Here is a 17,453-nt window from a genome sequence, read left to right on the forward strand (position 1 = left end):
TGTTCCAGGAAGATGACACAATCTTCATGCTATACTGCAGTCATCAATGAGCTGATGGTATTGTGCACCAAAGCATGTGCTTAATTCAAATTCTGTGGTTGAAGTTAAGCATGGGTTTGTGTCCTTCATCTATGCAGTTTAAATATCACAGGGAAATAAGAATTTTGCTTGATCTTGATTTGGACTGGACTTCTACAGGTTCTGTGCACAGCCCATCACATACTGTGAACTTTTGCCTCCTTAAAAACTGGGTTTGAGGATATTTGAAGACAGAATTTAATTTTTCTTTTTAAAGAATTGAAAATTCCACACGTCTCTAGCAAGAGCACAGGGGCACATGCATTCACATGAAAGGCTTGAGTGTCACTGGCAGTTGTATGCCATCTTCTATGCATTTCACAGTCTCCAAGTTAAATGCACATAAGAAAGACAGGAATTAAATCTTTGATAGTTACCTTTAGTCTTAGTCATCACTAACCTTTGATTGACACTGTAGAACATGGAATGCCTTAAAGAGGAGCAAATCACTCATGCACATTGCCCCAGCTCAATCCTGTTTCTAGGGCACCCAGACTCCTGAATTTCTGATTCACTTCCCCATTCTGGTGCCCTCAGAGGTAAACGACACAAAGGTTGAGAGACAGAGCACAGTAATGAAGAGACAGCTGAGACTGCCAAGTTTCCTATTCCTGCAAACACTGGCATTGCTCCTGGAACAGAGAGGAATAACAGTCTGCTAAAGTACTGCTGCATCCCTCAGCTCAAGCATCTGCAGAAATGAGGGGAGTTATTCTTCTTTCCCCTCTCCTTTTTCTCCCAGCTTCTTGGACACGTACACTTGTAATGCCTTGTGGATTCCATACCACAGCACTGACTTAAATCTCACAGCACAAAATCACACTAATTTTATTTAGCTCATAACACTAAGCTTCTGTAACAGCTTTTCAAAGGATTATACTGAGAACTCTTAGAAAAAAATGAAACATTTCTTGATCCCAAGGAGTAAGGTAAAACATTCACATAATATTTTATTACATGTGACTTGCCTTCAGTGTTGAAACTAAAGCTTTGGAGAAGGCAACAGAACATAAAATCAAAGTCCCAAGAGTCAAGCTGAATATATCTAACACTGATTTCCATTGAAAGTTTTGTTATATGCAATTGAGAATACTAAGACAGAGTCTTTCCTATATTTGCATAACTAATATGTTACACTGGGAAAATATTTATTTTTAAGCTTGAAAAATACAGTTTTAAAAACACAGGTAGGACTTCATCCAGAAACATACAGGATTCATCTTTTATTAATAACAATGTGTGCTGAAACAGCTTCTCAACTCTCTCCAGAATTATTACTTGAAGAATTGGAAGCATGGAAGTAAATTAATATAACGAAACTCTGAATTAAATTGTTCTAAAGTAGTATGTTATCTGAAGAGAGATATAAGGGTAATCTAGCTTGTTACCAAATGGCATCTAGTTCACGTTCTGAGCATCCTTATTGTAGTGAGATATGTTTTCTGTCTTCTGAGAGTACATACACCTCCCTTTCTTATCCATTAGAACTAAAACTAGTATTTAAGAGTTGGAACGACTTGGTATGTGAAAAGCTTCGTCCTCATTGGCACTAATTTAAGTAGATCGAGAATGGCTACCCATCTAAAAATGTACATTAAGCCACATATGATATGCTCCATGAAGAAAACACAGGATGAAGTTCTGTATCAGTGACCATAACAATCCCTGCTATCTTCAAAATCTACTCCTCAAAATTAAAAATAAGCAACAAAAAGACCCCCAACAAAAACACCACCCCAGAAAAACAAGATAAACACAAATATAAATATTACCCAAACTGCACAGACTTCCCCCACCTGACTCATTTTCCCATTCTGTAATTTCATGGAAGAGTTTAGTTCATTTAGGAGGCGTAGTGAACATCAGCTTTGTTATAATAAATTGAGTTTTCACCTCTGAGAACTTTTAAAGTGCATTATCTACAGCATTCAGGCATGAAAACATGCCCTGACTGTATTAGATGTGCTTTCCAAGCTTAGATACAAGAGTTTAGTCCCCTTGTTTCTCAGGTCAGAAAGTGCTAACACTACTTCAAAAGACAGCACATACTCTCAGCTGGGTAAGTTTTTCACTGTGGGGGAATTGCAGTCCCAAAGGAAGCTCCTTTCTTCTGTTAAAAGGAGAAATTTTGGCTGCTGAGGGAGGCAGAGCTGTGGGAGAAGGTTTTTAATGAACTCAAGTAGAAATTGTGTGAATTAACAGCTGTGTCACTGGATCAGGAGATATGTGCTCTATTCCTGGCTTTATGACCTCAGGCAGATCAGTTTTACTTAATAATTACTGCACTACAAGTAATTGGCAGCCAAAAAACTATGTAATGCAATACTCATACAGTACTGTTAGTCATTTCATGTTGCTTTCAGTTTAGTAGCAAACAAGACAGGAGGTGTCTCAGCCCTCCTGAAGAGATCAAGTGCAAAGACCAAACCCAGGACCTGGTTTGCTGAGTGCCATACACATGTACAGTGTGGAACAAGTAGACAAAACATGGGAAAGATGTCCAAGAAATATGATTGCCCTAGACCTACTGGCCAAGCAAGGAGTAACATCCAGAAAGCAGCCACCTTCCCCTCTGACTTGGTCTTTTCAAAAAAAGTCATCAGTATTACAGAAAAAATTTGGAAGAGTTACATACAAAAATAAAACCAAAAAACAACCTAGAAACCATCAAGTGTTTTAACACACAAACCTGATAAAGTTACAGGATTGTCTAAGACTTTTCTGGTCACCATGTCAAGCGTATTTAAGGAAACCAGTGAAATGGAACAAACTGTACCATGGGTCGTATCTTGGCTTCTGAAAGCAGCATGGATGGCTTAAAGTTTGGAAGGATGGGAGGATTATTAATCCTCTAACTACTCTTTTATTACAAGACTATAAATCACTTTGCTGAGTATTATAAAACAAAGACCATATCCCAAAGCCTAATACAATTTAGAAAGGCATTATGCATCCTCTTCCCTTCTGGTTTTGCAGAGTCTCTTCCCATTTGATATTAACCCAGACAACCTGTCTCTTCACATTAGCTTCAAGCTGCCTCTAAACTTTCAGTGCACCCTGGGTATGAGATTTCTGTTCTCAATCTGCACCTCAACCAGTGAAATTTCTAGTTATACTGTCAATATTTTCCCTAGGTCAGGTCAATATTTGATCTCTTGGCTTTCTTCATAAATAAAATTAATACCGCAGCAAGAAAAAAGCCCTCTGAATTTTATCAGTTTTGAAACATAAGCTCAGAAAGGAAATCTCAGGTGTCTTTTGAAAATGGAAGGAAAATATCCCAGCTATGAACTTTAGACAATGACTGTCATTTTTTATTATCTATCTATACTTACAAACATAAAAAAATTGTATCTATTATCTTTCAGAAAGACCTCCCTAAATACTAGGATACATTAATCTAATTTTTTGCAAAATAAAAATTACATATTTTTGTGCTTTCTTTCCCCTTTCTGCATAAAATTGTGTGGCTTTAGAGCTCAATAATCTAAAAGTTTGTTACAGCATAAATTCTTCATCAGAAGAGCTACCAGAAGGCAGCATCTGCTGGTGTAGCTGATCTCCAGCTGCATTAACAGTGCTCATGTACAGTGTCCAGTTTGCCAGAGTGAAACTAAAAATGCAAAACAGAAAACCCACACAGCACTCTTCAACTCTCTTTGCTGTGAAGAAAAAAGGTGCAATGTCCTGCTGTGGGGTGACAGAGCTGTACAGCTCATCCTCAGAACAGGAATGGCCTCAGACATGATGGGCTGTGACTCGGCAAGCACAACTCAAGGCTGGGTGTCTCAGCACTGTGACAGCACAGACTCAGAACAGGCTGGCTCTGTGCATCCCAGGATCAAAGGAAAAACCCTCATGGGCTGCAGACTCTTCTCTGGAAACACAGCATCAGCTTCAACACTCACAAAATATTAGCTTAAATTCAGCAGCACGAGAATACCTTCGTAAAGGCTGTTCATCTCAAGCCCAGTAAAATTAGACCACTTCACTAAACTAAAAGCTGGAATTTCTTATACCCTTCAGGAACAATTACACTTATAATGTACTCCAACTATGAATTTGTAGAAATCTCATATTTGGTTGCCAGTAAAAGCACATCTTTTTTCCATTCCTTTTGCAGTATTTGTCACCAACACACAACCATACACCGTACAAAATTTTTGAAGAAGTGTGAGAACAAAGAACATGTTTAGAAGAGATACATTTTTTTTTCTGCAATCAAGTATCATTATAATGGAGTTCCTAATGACTTAAATATTTCAATTACTATTTTGTGGAAACTAATATAAAGTGCTTTGTACTTTACCTGTATTACCTGCCTATATTTACATGAACTTCATTGCAAGAAGCAAAAAGACAAGCCAGAAAGACTAAACTCCTATCCCAATATGAAAATAAACACATTAAGAAAATGCAAGAACTGACAGATCACACGTGCTTTCTACCACCTTGATTTTCAGACAATGGAAATTCTCCAATCCCATATTACTCCAGTAATATTTGTAAGAATTATGTAAACCTGTACCACTTCTGCATGGCAAAATGAACCATAACCAGTAAAACACAGTGACCAAAGGCAGTGAGAGCAAACATCACCAGGTGAAAGCCAGGCACAGCCAGGAGAGCCCACACCAAAGGGTTTGCCAGTGGCATAAACCAGGCTCGGCTGCCCCTCCTGCCTCTGGCCATTCTTCACACTCACCATATGTCACTTCACATCATGAGATTCCTTCCCAGAGCACAGAATAAAAAAATTACCTCTGTTAGACCCTTTTGCACTTTAATCCCACAGACCAGGGACACACTTTGGGCAGGTAGATATTCTGAGCTTGTTATTGCTGCTCTTTGTTTTGCTTACTTGTGAAGCATGAAACCAATACATCATAAAAACACCTGTATCAAGTGCCAGCTAAATATCAGTCAAAATATAAATTACTGGTATAGAACCTCTGCAAAGAGCATTTCTAGGTCTATTTCCTAGTGCCCAGCAGGTAACAAGACACTTTCTACAGAAAGAAACCAGCCCAACTTGTCTTGTTCCTGGAAGTCTGGATCACAGAACAAGGAAACAGCAGCCACAGAAAGACCCATAAGAGTCTGTCTGTTGCAGTTAAGGGCTGCAGTCTTGCTGAGGACTGAGCAGCTGAAGTTATCCTCTCTAGGGAGCACCCCATGTACAGCAGGGGCCAAGGAGGCTCTGGGCATCCTGGGCTGCCAGCAGCTCCTGCTGCAGGATGGGCAGCAACTGGACCATGCCTCCCAGGACACCAGAGAATAGTTCCTGTAACAGCAATATCTGGGGGAAGAAATAGTCTGCTTAAGTGTGTACAAACCCAATTTGCTTCCTGATGTCCTGTCCTTTCCTCCCTCCAATGAGGCACTGCTTTATAATGTTACTTGGCCAAGAGCAGTTTTTCAACACAAGGGCAATTAGTTTAAATTTTTCTGTGTAGGAGCTCAAGCCAGTATTTGTAAGTGACCTCTAAAGGGTCCTTGTTGCTGTCAACAGCACCTGACAGCAAGTTAGAGGTTCAGTGCAGTAATAAGCAAATCAATGCTGCTAGCTTACTTACTGTATATACATCTAGTAACCAGATAGTAACTGCTTCCAGTTGCAGGGTAGCAGGGGAAAATTTGAATCTTCAGCTGCCAATTCAAGAGGAAAAAAAAAAATGAAATATATCAAAAGAATTTCCCTCCTTCTTAATACAGAAGGGAGAAAAGGCACACTTGCCTTGTCATAGCACTAATTCTCTCTGTCCTCAGATCAAAATAAGCAGTCTGAGATTTCAATAGGACTGTAGCAATTACTAAACTGCTCTAAAAAACACAAACCCTTTGCCTCTAAGGGCCCTGTTCTTGCACTTCCAACAGATGCCTTCCTACAAGAGGAGGTCTGACATCTTCATTTCTTTCCATTAACCAAACACTGCTAAGGGTAAACACCTTTTAACAGAAATTATCTATTATCAGCCCAACTGAATATAATTTTAAGAAGTCTAATATTGTGCCTCATAACAAGCCATGGATTTTAGCTTTATCACATCTATTTGTGTTAACTTGTGATGGAGATAATTTAGGAAGAGAGAGAGGATTTAAAACAGTTTGCACAAAAATCTAGTGAAGTGACAATCCCTAATATCCCAGCTGTAACCCAGGTCTTAAAATTTTTCTAGGCAACTTGTAAAATCAGTTAAGGCTTTCAGTCTATTACACAGAAAAAGACTCCCCAGGCAAGTGCAGATGCTTTATCAGAGCTTTGCTCAAAAGCCAGAGAATAGAACAGGAGGTCACTGAAGACAGGAATGCATGGAAGCAAACAGCTTGAGGTAAAAAAATAAAAAAAAATAGTTTATAACAGTCATCAGTCTAAAACCAAATATTTTAGCAAACCTTTACTCCCCATCTAAATACAAATAATTCCTTAAACAGAGATAGAACGTAGCATGACTGGGCTCAGCAATGGGAGCCAAAACCAATCACTGAAGTCAGAGCCATTTCTCAAAGTATTTGACAAAAACACCTCTCTGCTGCTCACCTGGGCAGCTGGCTCACTCTGGAGTCCCTGACTTGGCTCTGCTGTCACACTTGTTACCCCATTCAGGGGCTGAGCCATTGCTCTGCAAATGCCATTTCCCAAGAGGCAGCAAATGAGTGTATGCTGGCCTGTTTCCACCTCAGAGTTATTGTACTCCAGGGAGAATAAATCTTAATACTTAAGGAAAAACAATCTATGTAAACTTATTAAAAAGGCACAGTTTATTCACTTATTTTGAAAAGTTAAAGTATCATGGTTTTTTCTTTGTTAAGATTTGCTCCTGTTTTTTGAGCCCATTATTTGACTAACATGAAGCCAGAGAAGACAGTTAAAGTTAGTTTAAAAACTGTCTCCTTCTTCCTGTTTTAAAAGCAAAGTATTCCCTGGATATTGAAAAAAAATTTACCTGTATTATTTTATACCAAGACAAAAGAGTTACATTTGCCTGCGATTTATTAGTAACAATATTTGCTCCAAATATTCATGGACTTGGACACACAGTTGAAATTGCAATATGGGTACTGATGGAAGAACAAAAGCCATGGCTTTTCCTTTATACTTGACATACCACATCAGTCAAGAAGCAGCAGCCACCCCATGCAGCTGCCCGGGCATCACCAGAGTTTCAGTGAGGGAAAAGGGACTTCAACCCTCAGTATAAAGACAGAAAAGAGAGCAGAAAGCCTCAGACATTGGAGGTCTGTGTGCCTGCCCTCACATCTCCAGGACTGCTGAGTCACCTCCTCACATTTCACATCTCTCAGAACAGTCACTGCTCCTGGCCCCATTATTCTAGATTTTCCTCCTAACAAGCATCCCTTTGCCATCCATTTACCTAAGGCAAATACAGCAAATTCTGCACCAGACATTGCTTCAGAGCTGCATCATATATTGTAAATGTCAAGGATGAGTATTTATTTTTTGTTTGTTACAAATGTCTTACACTGTATTAAACCAAACCAAGAGGCTTGGAGAGGTGGAAATGTGTATCCTTCTGTTTATAAAACTTATTTTATTCAGAGCACAGCATTTTCTACAGCTGCAGCACCATATTCTGCAGGAAGAAATGCAATAAGAGTATTCTTAACCTCCAAGGAAGCTGAGGTTAAAGAGCCCTCTACTGAAAGTTGTGTTTTCTCACAAGTTTGCTGCATTTCATAATGTCTTTTTCTCCTCCTCATATCTCCAAACAGCTACATTGATCACTCCCTCATAGCCAATACTGTCAAACAGTCAAATTCTGGAGATATTAAACATGCTTATTAATAACGCTTTCTCATTCTGCTGATAGCAACAGTGCTCACTAAGCCTGAACTTTTAATTGCCCAATACAACCAGAGAACATTCTTCAAGGCTTACATTTAGATATCTAAGTTTACAAATTTTCATGTACCCAAGTGTTCTGCAGGCAATGAAGAATATGCAGTACTTCCTCCCAAAAGTATACAGCATAACTTTATTTAGGAAAAAAAAAAATAAAAAGTTAAAGAGTAAATAAGAATGCTGATGGTTCCAAATTCTACAGAACATCAATTAAACATCTTTTCAGTACAAAACTCAATGTAAAAAGAGAAGAAAAAAAAAAGAGAAATTGAAAATAAATTACTGCAAACTTTCCCCTGATGGCAACTAGAGGATAAAACACACAGTTCTCTGACACAGAGAAGGTTAAGAGGACAAGAGAATAAATTGGGTGGACATGAAAAATTGAAGGAAAGACAAATTCGGAACTGATGTCAGGCACCACATTTTAATTGCGGAACTGAATTCCAGACATTAACACAGAGCTGGGGTCATCCAGAGAACCACCAAAGGGCACCTGGGGGACATTGGGCACTGGGGTACAGCAACTTTCTCCAGAAAATCCTACTGGTCTTTACTTACTGGTGCTGTGTTATATGAAATAGCCAACATGAGCTGGGGTGCTCCTTCAAGACAAAGAATAAAAACCACAAAGAAAGAAAATAGTCACACTGAGGTTGTCAATCAAAAGCAAAAGAAAACTACAGCCATTCAAAATAAACTGCCCCTTTGGAGCTGAGGTCACCTTGTCAATATCAATCTTCTCATTTTGATGCACATTAAGAGCAATTGGAGTGTCCCCTTTCATCCTATGACTGTGAATTGACCTTACTGACACTACTGAGTACAATATGGTAATTATTGGTAACTGCACTAACAAAGTTAGAACACACAGGGCATCATTGCTCTGGCTTGTATTGCCACCTGGCCTTTATTTTAAGAGATTTATTCTCATTTTATATGCCTTGAGAAAAACTGCATAAAAATCCCTTATTTACATGGGATTGCCATGACAGTTTCTACTAAAAAAAAGTCTTTTCACCTGAAAAAAAGCCAAAACAAAGCTGTTGCTTAAAAAGTCTGAATTAAGCCTATAAAAAGTCATGCTACATGAACACAAGTAGTCCTACACTCATCACAGTACCATCCTGTGTTTCCTATCTTCTGTCAAATACAGCACAGCTGGGTCAGGACTGAGACCTCCTGCCAGGTGTCACCACAGAGGTGACACAGCACACATCCCTGTCGCTATTCGCGATACGGCCGCGGAGAATAACGACAATGACTCCTCCAGCTAGCAGCAAAGAGAAGCAACTTTATTGTGAAGGTGAACCACTTTTATAGTGTGGATCGCTGAAGAAGAGAGGAACGGCCGTCCATTGGATAGTAGAAGAAAACAGAACGTTCTCACGGATCGTGAGAACTGTTTTTCCTTACTTTCGGAAAAACAGCAGGTGCTTAATCTTGTTGTGAATTCCTTCCTGTTTTTCCCGAGGTTTATCACCTTGGGAAGATCCAGGGAGGAACAGGCAAACTGCAGCAGACCCGAGAGAAATTCTCCTTAGCATGAGAAAGGAGAAAAAGGCCTCAGGCCCTTGCAATTTTCAGCCTGTGGCTTCAATGAAGCCCATAAGTCCCCCTTTTAGTTTTAAAAGAAAAAAGGAGGTGTTTGCTGTCCTCCTTAGGATCCTTGTCGGAGGGGAGCAAACACATCCCTGGAGATCCGTGGACGCTTGAAGCATCCAGGGAAACCTTCGCACCTGATGCTTCCCAGCAACTTACTTCTAATACAATAGGAAAGAAACCCGCCACCATTCACCAGACCCGTGATTTCCAATATAAAATTTATCTAACAATGTCCAAAGACTGAAAACAGTTCCAAAGAAACAAAAGAGTTCATCCTCTGCTGGTAGAGGGACCATCTGGCTGGCGGTCAGCCTGTTGGTCAGCATCCAAAGGCTGTGCCTCGGCTGCATTCTGTCTCTGATGTCGCAGGTCAGGGCGGACACATCTCGCAGGCAGCCAGCGTACCCTGGTATCTGTTGAGACGCAAGCATACCCACGGCCCCAAACGATGAGTTCATGCGGGCCTTCCCACTTGTTCGCGGTCAAGTTCCGTATGAACACCTTCGCTCAGGGCAAGCGTATCTCATCTGCAGCCTGTAAAGAAGTAAAGTGATTCACAATAACAGGATTATTGGAATCTTGTGGCACAGTGAGGTGATTGATGGTATATAAAGCTTTTTCTAGTCGGCTGTGTGGTGTTTCACCAGCCATTCCCCTTTTTTGTTTTTTTGGGTTTTTTTTGTTTTTTTTTTTTTACTAATTCTCGAAGGGCTATTAATTTCTGTTTTGGCAAGGGCCACTGATTTTGCCATACGGGGGTATTAGACAACCACCGTAGGGGTATCATAGGATAGTTCTTGCCCTTCACTTCAGTGACCCTAATTAAAAATTTGCTTCCATGCGCACCCCCCAGGCTGCCAACACATCTCGTCCCCAGAGGTTGATAGGGGCTGCAGTGATGTATGGTCGGACCATGGCTGTCTGCCCTTCCATATTTCTGATCAACACAGGCCTCTGACTCACAAAGGTCTGTGTTGTGCCCCCCAAGCCTGCAATGGCCTGACCCAGAGGGGCCACAGGCCATGTGGGAGGCCAGGCAGAGAGTGAGATCACTGTTACATCCGCCCCAGTGTCCAGCAAACCTCTGAGTTGAGTCTGAGACGGGTTGGCACCTGAGAGAGTCAGAGTACACATCATTTGTGGTCGCTGATCCGAGACATTCATTGTCCAGAAAACCTGTGGTGGTCCTGTGGATCCAAAGCAACCGTCTTTGCGATTTCGCTGATCAACCCTGAGAACAGACGAATAGAAAGGCACCAATTGGGCAATTCGAGTACCCTTTGGGATAGTGACAGGAGGAGAAGGCGTAGAAACCATGGCATAGATTTGACCTGTGAAATCAGCATCAATGACCCCGGGGTGGACAAAAATTCCCTGGAGGGTGGCACTGGACCGCCCTATGAGCAGGGCACTCAGGCCTTTGCCCAAAGGTCCAGTGGCATCCAGAGGGATCTTGTGTACACCAGTCGAGTCTAAGATGACTGTGGCTGCGGTGTATACATCCACTCCGGCTGACCCCCGGGTGCTGGCTGAGTGCTGGCTGAGGAAGCCTGGGGTACTGTTTCTATCTGAGCGCTGTACCCCCAAGCGCTCCCCTGCCCGTTTCCCTGGCCAGGAGGAGGGTTTTTTGATCTGCATTGGTTTGCATAGTGTCCTGGCTTTTTGCACTTGGCACACAAAAAGGTAGGCTTCTTGCCTTTAGGTTTTCCCTGTTTATAATATCCACCTCCTGACATCTTTTGATGCTGCCACATGGCAGCTGCCAGGGCAGAGATCTGATGATCTATAGTCCCCACTTTTGAACATGCCTGTATCATGTCAGTTAGTGAGGGATCTCCTGGTAGAGACTGTATAATTTTTGCACAGTCAGCATTGGCATTATCTTTGGCTAGCTGTTTACACAACATCTGCCTGAGAGCATCATCTTCGACCTGTTTCTCTAGGGCTGCAGCCACCTTTTCTACAAATTGTAGGAATGGTTCGTTAGGACCCTGAGTAATCTTCACATATTTTGTTTTAGGAGCTGCAGCTTCTATTGTTTTTATAATTGCTGCGAACCCTATTTTTTGGCATTGCTCAAGAACGGGAGGGGGCCAAGATGCTTGGAGGTCAGGGTTAGAGAAACGAAACGTACCCATCAAAACCTCTCGGCCTATTGCATACCTAGGGTCATCCTGGGGCAGCCCCATATTGTCTGCAGCAGCCCTATCAGCCATTTGCGCCCAGGTGTCCTCAAACACTCTGAACTGCACTGGCTGAAATAGCACCTGTGCTATATGCCTTATATCATAAGGTGCTAACAGGTCTGTATTTAATACTCTAAGAATCTGCATGACCTGGGTGGAACCGAGTCCAAAGCGTGCTACCTTATCTTGTATATCTTGGACAACACGCCAAGCAATTGGGTCATGCCGGTCGAGTTGACCTTGCGCCCCTTTGAAGACGGGAAAAGCCTGAGCCCCTTCCGTCCCCCGGGTGTCCCCATCACTGCTTTGCGACAGGTCATCCCCGGGGGCCGGGTAGGGCCCCGCGGGGTCACCCTGGACGCTTCCCTCCATCTGGAAAACTCCTTTTCTTGGCATTCCCACCTTCTCTAAGAGGTCCCAATCCCCGTTTTGCAATGCCCGCAACCTGACAGCCTCCCAAATTACGCGGGGGTTTCTGCCGCGATTGCTGGCCGAAGGGACACCACGCCTCCGGCGGGGATGTGAAGGGACACCACGCCTCCGGCGGGGGTGTTGTGGTTCGTCGGCGTCTGTGGCGCTGGAGTGGGATGACGAAGGCGGCGACTCCTGCCCCACGGAGGATGTCGCGGCGGTCTCCGATCCCGTTGAGACAGGGCCGGCCGCGGAGGCAGGAGCGGCGACCTTGTTTGGGGCCCGCGCGGCAGGACACGCCCCTAGAGACGAGGAGGATCCCGGCGGCGTCCCGGGAGGGTTGGTGGGGGGACCCGAAGCTTCCGGGATCGTGGGCCGTGACGTCAAACGTCGCGCAGGGGGTAGCGATAGCCCCGCCCCTGCGGCCGGCTGCCCCTGCCGTCTTTGGTCTGGGGGGGGCCCGCCGGCAGCCCGGGACCCATTCTCGCTGCCGGGCCATTCGCGATGCGCCGCGGTTCATCGGGGATGGTGACATAGGGCACAAACGCCTCCCAGATGGCCGTCGCGATCGCGAACGTGACTTGCTCCACTACCTCCAGTGTAATAGCTGGCTTTTGCACTGTCTCTGCCGTTACCACCCTCCGGGGAAAGGACGCCGCGCTATCTTGGGGTGCGAGCGGGAGGGGCTGTCCTGACTTCGGGGGGTTCTCGGAGCAGTCATCGGACTCGCCCTCGCTCCGTTCAAATCTCGCCTCATCCTCCACAAAACTCTGATGAATAGTCCCCCAGGTAGTAAGCAGCGGGCACACTGAAACATCTCCTTTATGGAGAGCTGCACACAACAGATTCCCCAGCTCTTTCCAAACGTCCATTGAAAAAACTTCTCCTTCCTCCTCTGAAAAACCGCGCTCCTTTGCCCAAGCTAGCAAGGCAATCAAATCTTTATCTGGGATTTGGATGTCTAAGTCCTCTAGAACATCCCTCCATAATGAGATAATAATCTCCTCTTGTTTGGATAGATTGTTCCCCATTTTAGAACTTTTCACCTAGCCGCTAGTTTGGAGGAGGGAGGGGGGGAGAAACAAAGTACCTTCTCTCCGCGGAAAGAGGAACGGTCGCTAGGGCGCTCGCAGTCCGGGGTAGCCGGGGCTCCGATTCGGCGGCAGCGCTCGCAGTCCGGGGTTGCTCTGCTCCGCGGGGCTGCGGGGCTCCGCGGTCCCAGTTCGCGCTGTCCTGGCGAAAGACGGTCTCGGCTCCCGTGAAGGACGATCTCGGTGGAACCTCCAATTGTCGCTATTCGCGATACGGCCGCGGAGAATAACGACAATGACTCCTCCAGCTAGCAGCAAAGAGAAGCAACTTTATTGTGAAGGCGAACCACTTTTATAGTGTGGATCGCTGAAGAAGAGAGGAACGGCCGTCCATTGGATAGTAGAAGAAAACAGAACGTTCTCACGGATCGTGAGAACTGTTTTTCCTTACTTTCGGAAAAACAGCAGGTGCTTAATCTTGTTGTGAATTCCTTCCTGTTTTTCCCGAGGTTTATCACCTTGGGAAGATCCAGGGAGGAACAGGCAAACTGCAGCAGACCCGAGAGAAATTCTCCTTAGCATGAGAAAGGAGAAAAAGGCCTCAGGCCCTTGCAATTTTCAGCCTGTGGCTTCAATGAAGCCCACACATCCCAACACCTGACACACACCAGCCCACCAGAAGCAAACCCACCAAACTGCACCTCCCTCTCTCCAGGACTGTACTCCGCTTTCAAAATGAATCAAAAGGTAAAACTGTCTCCGGGATTGGAGCTGGGAAGAGCCCAGAACCTGCATGCACACTCCTGTTTGCAGGACTCCTGAGCAGCTGCAGCCTCGTGAGCCCAAGAGGGGCAGTGGGCAGCCCAGGCACACAGAGCAGCTGCTGCCAGGGATGAGGCACAGAGCTTCTCAGGCTGCAGCTTCCCTCAGTCTGCCATTGCCTTCACTCATTTACTGACCAAGGTACATTATGTGATCACCACAGAGATGACTTCTTGTTAAAAGGAAAGAGAAATAATCAATAGTAGCTTGGGCTGGAGAGGGACCTTGGAATTGATTTGGAGATGACATGCTGGGCTTAGGCCCAAAGCAGAGATCCTGGCAAAGCAGAGTCTAATGCTTTTAGAGTTCATTTAAAGATGACCCCAAATTAAATTTCCAATTGTAGGGGTCTAATTCACTCCAGATTGTTTAGAAACACTACTAAGAAAAAAGAAAACTCCCAACACAAATACCCTTTTGAGGTTTTGGAGTTCAAGTTCATACATTTTTAAGCAGACCTTGTATTTTATCCCATGCTTGTTCACTTTTGTTGCTATAGGTTGTCACATTCTGCTAACCCGGAAGATCAATCAGAGGCAAGTTCCCCCGACAGCTTGCAAACATGACTGTTTTCTTCACACTGTTTTAATTCAGTGCTACCTCTGCCATAGACAGACACATTTTTAAAGCTATTTATTTTCCCTTGAAATAGATACAAAATGTGGCAGGCAAGGAGAAAGCACAATATTCCACCTATTTAAACTAAGCACTCAAAAATATTTCACCTCGTTTTGCCATATCACAAGCAAGACTTGAGAAGTTACCTGGCTTTAGAGATTACCACATATTCATCCCTCCAGACTGCAGCAGTCCCATCACATCAGATTCATCTGCAGTGCAGTCTTACCTGCCAACTGTGCCAGCAGCATTTGCTTCACAGCTGAGAGAAAAGCGAGAATAAACCCCATGCTGATGACCCAGCAAAAGGTCACTGAATCTCACTCTGCTGTGAAATGGCACTGAAGACATCCAGAAAAAGATCCAGAGCACCAGAAATGCAGCAGTGACAGAAAACCTGTCATCTGCTACTCAGAGTGTTTCAGTAGCTCCAGCAGCACCTTTGCAGAGTTCTCAATGCCAAAGCCCCAGAGCTTTTCCTAAAGAAAGCATCACTGCAAAGACAAGGGAGATGGGGGTGAATGTGGTGGAAAGAAGAGGGGAAATAGAGGTGAAAAACACTTCTTCCAAGTGAGTCATACTCACTTAGACTGTTTCTTCAGCTGTGTCTTGACAAACAATTAATGCTAGATTTTCACACTACCACCCATTTGGCAGAAGATATTTAAGTCAATACAAAACACAGATCGGATTTCAAATTAGCAAGATCACCAATGAATTATATGATGAGAATGATAGCAAGCCTGTGCTGGCACCAGGCTTCAGCTTGCCACCTGGTATTCCAGATTGCACTGATCCCAGCCTGTGCTGGTCCCCACCACCTGGTGCATTGCAAAATGCCTCTTCTGCAGTACTGCAAGGCTTTCTGAGCAGCCCTCTTGGAGGGAGGGCCCTTCTGTTCCCAAGGTCACCCACACTTCCAAGAAACAGCCTTGCAGAAAGGCTGCTCAGCTCCATCAGACCTTTACTGGCATCTCAGCACTGAAGGAGCCACACACCACTTCAGCCTGCTGACTGACCACTGCACTCCTCCTCATGACCAGCACTGCTTTCTCGTGTCCATTTGCTCAATGAAGGCAGCTGCACTCCTTGACACAATCCCCAGTGAGCATCCCCACTCCAAAAGAGTCTGCATGCTTCTGCCCAAATCAGCTTCTCCTTGCTGCCAGAACTTTACAGACCAGCTCTTTCTCTCTCCTGCTGAGCCAGTTTGATAACAGCTCATGGTCACAGCATGGTCACAGCTTCACATGAAGTGAAGCATGCCCAGGTGTGCCCAGAGCACCCTCAGAGCCCTGCTATTTCTGGAAAGGAAGCATCTTGTGCTGCATCATCTGGCCAGGAGGGAGAACTTCCCAAGTGTAAGCAGACAAATTCCCTATTCCAGAAACTATGCAGGGAAGCATCTGTTACTTTATTTAGCAACAGATAATTTTGTAAATCCAAACAATAACAAAAACAACTGTAGAGCAGGAGAGGTTGCATGCCTAATCTACATTAATGAGCAGGGAGAAATCATCCCAGGGTCCACAGCAGATTCCCCACTGAAACCTCATCCTGGCAGGAGTAAGTCACCACTACTGTAAGTCACCACACAGGCAGCTCTGCATTGCTATTTATCTTAGTTAAAGCCAACAGCAAAGAACTGCAGGGGTGAGGGCTGAAGAAGAATTGGCAGAGACTGCAAGCTTTGGCCAGGGCCTCTCTAGGAGTGCTCACAAGGACACAGCACTGTACCTGGGCTCCAGACCTTGCCACCCCCAGGGACACAGCAACTGGAGCCCATGCCAGAGCACAATGTTCAGAGAGCAGCACAGTCTAAAAAACATCAGCCCAGCCAGTCCCTTGCACTGCATATAGCAAGTAACAGGACTGATAGAAAATCCATAAAAACAACAGTGTACTTGGCTTAGAAAGACATTTTCTTACATTAGTTAGTGGCTTCTAATGAGATTTCCAGCAATGCCAAGGAATCAGTAGTGTAGCAGATCCTTCCTACCTGGTTCCACCACCTTCTTCCAAGCCAGCAGCTTTCACAACTATGTTCAACCTTTACCTGGACCAACTTCAGCCACCTGGCACTGAAGATGTGATGATAAACACCTGCAAAGCAAGGTGTAGCAGATCAGTTACCACTCACCTTAATCAGAAAAGCCTGTGTCTTATCTGCCAGACCACAGAACTCTAGCAAATCTTCTGGGATCTAGCCAGCAGTGGGGAGGGGAGCCAAGGGATTGTCAGGGACATACAGAGCCTGCCTGGGTAAGGGGCAGTGCTGGGGCTACAGCTGAGCTTGGGGGTAAAACAAGCACAGGAGAGCCAGGGAGTGACTCCACAGAATAGCCTGAGTTGGAAGGGACCCTCAAGGATCACCAAGTCCAACTCTCTCAAGTGAATGGCTCACACAGAAACTTTGGCACTGTTAGCACAGTGCCCTGACCACTGAGCCAATAAAAGATTGATGGAAGGTCTGCTTGCATACTGGGGGGAAAGAAAAGATGCATGATCTGGAATAAAACCTGCCAAAACAAAGTTAAATCATCATTATTTTTAAAAATATTCCACATTTTCACTTCCAGCATAGATATATGGAACTACTGCTTTGTGACTCACAGCTGCAGTGTTCTAAATACAGCACCAGGAACAACAAAGGACATTTGCCATGCCATTACTCTGCTTCCCACCTTGGCAAAAGCAGATAATTTATGATCTCTCTGCTATCAAAGTAGCTTAGAGGCTTCTTACACTCACATGAGTAAAAACCACTGAGACTATTGGAGTGGGTGTAAAATAAAAATGCAAAATATATCTACTATATAACTCTTCATTTTAGCTATA

The 17,453-nt window shown here is 44.2% G+C and overlaps 1 protein-coding gene across 1 annotated transcript in view; it reads right to left on the minus strand.

Moving 5' to 3' along the window:
• RET (ret proto-oncogene) overlaps positions 1–16,577 on the minus strand; it is a 289,942-nt gene extending 273,365 nt beyond the window's left edge. The window contains exon 1 of the mRNA XM_079311877.1: positions 16,545–16,577. The gene's annotated coding sequence lies outside the window, so the exon portion shown is untranslated. The remainder of the gene's footprint in view (positions 1–16,544) is intronic.
• Positions 16,578–17,453: the final 876 nt, after the last annotated feature.

The sequence above is a fragment of the Erithacus rubecula genome (assembly GCF_903797595.1).
Source record: "Erithacus rubecula genome assembly, chromosome: 9".
Taxonomy (NCBI): Eukaryota; Metazoa; Chordata; class Aves; order Passeriformes; family Muscicapidae; genus Erithacus; species Erithacus rubecula.